The sequence below is a fragment of the Microtus ochrogaster genome, linkage group LG3, assembly GCF_000317375.1.
Source record: "Microtus ochrogaster isolate Prairie Vole_2 linkage group LG3, MicOch1.0, whole genome shotgun sequence".
In the NCBI taxonomy this organism is placed as follows: Eukaryota; Metazoa; Chordata; class Mammalia; order Rodentia; family Cricetidae; genus Microtus; species Microtus ochrogaster.
In genome coordinates this window covers 6969870-6973173 of record NC_022029.1, presented here as the reverse complement: position 1 = coordinate 6973173, position 3304 = coordinate 6969870, and the positions used below count along the sequence as shown (strand labels likewise).

Sequence of the window (3304 nt, the reverse complement as noted above, 5' to 3'; positions counted from 1 at the left end):
AATATAATTCCAGTTTGAATCCTACAGTTCACTAATGTGGTGTACAAGTATATAATTCTGACTCAATTGATATTTTAGGTCATTAATCTTTACTAGCTTTTGAGTAGTCTATGCAAGAAAGGTTCATAATAATGAAAATAAAGGAATTAATTTGTACTTCATTCCAAGATTAAAGGAAATTATAAATTTTTTCATGAGCACAATTTAATTAGTACTGATGGAGAACACATACACTGTCATAAAAGTCAAAACTCAGTTTGATACTGAGGAAAGTATCAAACATATTGTATAATTTCAAAACCTACTTCAATCACTTGAGTGTAATGATCTTGTTTGATTTATTTAATTTGTTACTCAAGTATAAGAAAATATAATATGTTATAAAATCTTTCAGAATAAAATATAATCAAACAAAAATTATATTTAAATTGCTGAAATATACTGGAAATGGTATATTTGGAAACAACATTAGGGTATTTTACTGGTCATACATATTTCTGGATATAACACATTGTAATTAAAATATATTTAAGATTAAAATATAAAGTGAAAAAATCTGAAATCTTTTTTAAATCTCTCAAGTCATTTACATATTTAAAAAGATTAACACTGATACCATATTATTGAGTATTGTCTTAATTTTCATAGCATTTGTGTACTTAAAGTAAATACAGTGAAATGATTATGCTGTGTCATTGTACTTTCTCTCTAAATGCTAGAAACATTGCAAATTAACTTGGACAATTACATTTTTTAATTGAATGATAGCAAATTACTAGATATCAAATGCTACATGATTTTTTGTTACATATATTTTATAATGCTGTCAATCATGGATGCATATAAGTTTGTGATAATGTCACTTTTAATAATATACTTGACAAAAATGTAGATATTAATATGACATGTTCTTTAGATACTATCTGAGTTTTCAAAGATGTTAGTAGAATAATTTTACAGTTTATACAAAGTGGCATTTACCACACTAAATGTTTTAGTGAAAAATATAAAATAAGGGGTCCAGAGAGATTACTCAGCAGTTAAGAGCACTAGCTGTTCTTCCCAAGGTCCTGAGTTCAATTCCTAGCAACTGCATGATGCCTCACAACCATCTACGGTAGGATTTGATATCCTCTTCTGGAATAAAGAAGTACATGCAGGTAGAGCACTCATTTAGATAAATGAATAAAATATTTTAAAAAACATAAAATGAACAAATGAATAAATAATTAAATGAGATTATGTAAATGTATGGGAATATATTCTAAATGCGTGTATTTGATCAATGCAGTCATATGGTTATTCAGTTAATCAATAAAGGGCAATTAACATTCAAGTAATAAAAAGAATGACAACACATCACAGATATCTCATATCCTTGAGGGGAAAGTTGATAGAACTGTGCCTAAAAATTTAAGAGGAGTTGTATTAGTTATAACCCTATCGGATACTGCTTAATCTTTATATTGCCATTCACAAGCAAACTGTGATCACTATTTTAATTTTTTTCTTTCAATATCTTAATTATAATAATTATTTATGGTTTTCACATTATGGTGAGTATTTTGATTTTGTATTGGCATGTTTTCTTCATATGGCTACTTCGTCATATGGTTTAAAATCCTCTACGTATACATATGGCTGAATAGCTTTGTGTTCTTGTGAGACTCCAAAAGTAGGAGCGAGGACTGTCTTTGACTCTTTTGCCTCCTGTGGGAACCTTTTCCTCCTACTGGGTCACCCTGTCCACCCACAATGTGATAGTACATTCCTGGCATTATTGTCACATATTGTGCTATGTTTGGTTGAAATCCCTGAGAGGTCTGCTCTTTTCTGAGGGGAGCTGCAGGGGCTGCTGGATCTTCGGTAGAGGTGAGAAGGCGAAAACTAGGGATAGGTTGGGGAATGTCAACTGTAGTTGGGTTGTAATATATGAAAGGATTTTTAAACTTTTCAAAATAGAATTCCATAACATTCATATTGAACATTGCTTTGGGTGTTCTGTAATATCTTCTGCTGCAATTAATATGTATATTTAAGGCAACTGTGCTATTAGTTAATGAATATTTACTTTTCTTTTTAATAATGTCCAATCTGAGATTATAAAGTGTTTCTAAAACTGAATGATGTGATTTGATATAATAGCTAAAGGACCAGAATAGTCCTTGTTAACACATATCACTTAATTATTTATATCTTATCTAAAAATTTGACATCAGCAGTACAGATTTTCATAAATGGAAGATGATTAAGTGGTTTATTTCTACATATTGAATTCACACATATTTTAAAAATTAAGCAGTATTTGTACATATTGACATTTTAAAAACTATGACTATAAAATAATTAAATTTTACTTAATTTTAGTTTAGAAGTCTTTTTTAATGCTTCATGAATTTGAGTGTCATCCTTGGGCATGCTCATCTTCTCTGTATCATTCCAATTTTAATGTATGTACTGCCAAAGTGAGCATAGGTTAGAAGTCTTAAGTGGATGCCTTTTATACTGTTTAACATGGCATTACATCAAATGACTTTAGAAAAAATATTATATCTGTAGAGTGAGGTCATTGCAATAAGAGTGTATCACAGATTTCTAAATAGTTAGGTAAAACTTATATGAGACATCATATAGAAGAGAAGAGCTTAACAATAGATATGTAATTTCTTCTAAATAGATATCATTAATTTCTACTTGTTCTCTTACACATTTTTATTTCTAAAAGCTTAGAGAATGGTTTATAAGTACCATACTAACTCACTTCTTGTTTTGCCTAAAAGTTTTATTAAATTGGAATTGAAATTTTACTGGAAATAATAAAATCCACAAATCAAAGAAATGAATATCAAATAGTTTTACAACTCTGAGCAAAGACAGCAAATCTGGTTTAAATGAATAGGGTTTAAATGAATTTAGCAAGTACAAACACTGAGGGGGAAAACACTAAACCTATTTTAAGGAGAGAATATGTGTTTTCTTAAAGCGTTCTCTCTCTTTCTCCTTTCTTTCCTATAGTATTTTAACAAGTGGAAGACTCAGAATGAAATGCAATTAGATATTTGTCTGAGCTGGAGCAAGGTTCAAGACTAAGTGAGATTAAAAGTTAACTAGCGACGATCACAAGATGAGCGTAGTTATTATCTTAAATGAATATCCCAGAACCTTTATCACACCCACAATTCATTTCCACAGGGATATATTTAGTAGTGTTTCTTAGTGAAGTGATACTGCACCATATAAGATTTATAAAGCTTGTGTCCTCGTGGCCATTATGTTGTCACAAGTTTATGGTTATACTACAGTG

At 29.7% G+C, this 3304-nt stretch overlaps 1 pseudogene; it reads right to left on the bottom strand.

The window, feature by feature from the left end:
* Window positions 1-2373: 2373 nt before the first annotated feature.
* On the bottom strand, window positions 2374-2473 carry LOC113457637 (annotated as a pseudogene).
* Window positions 2474-3304: the final 831 nt, after the last annotated feature.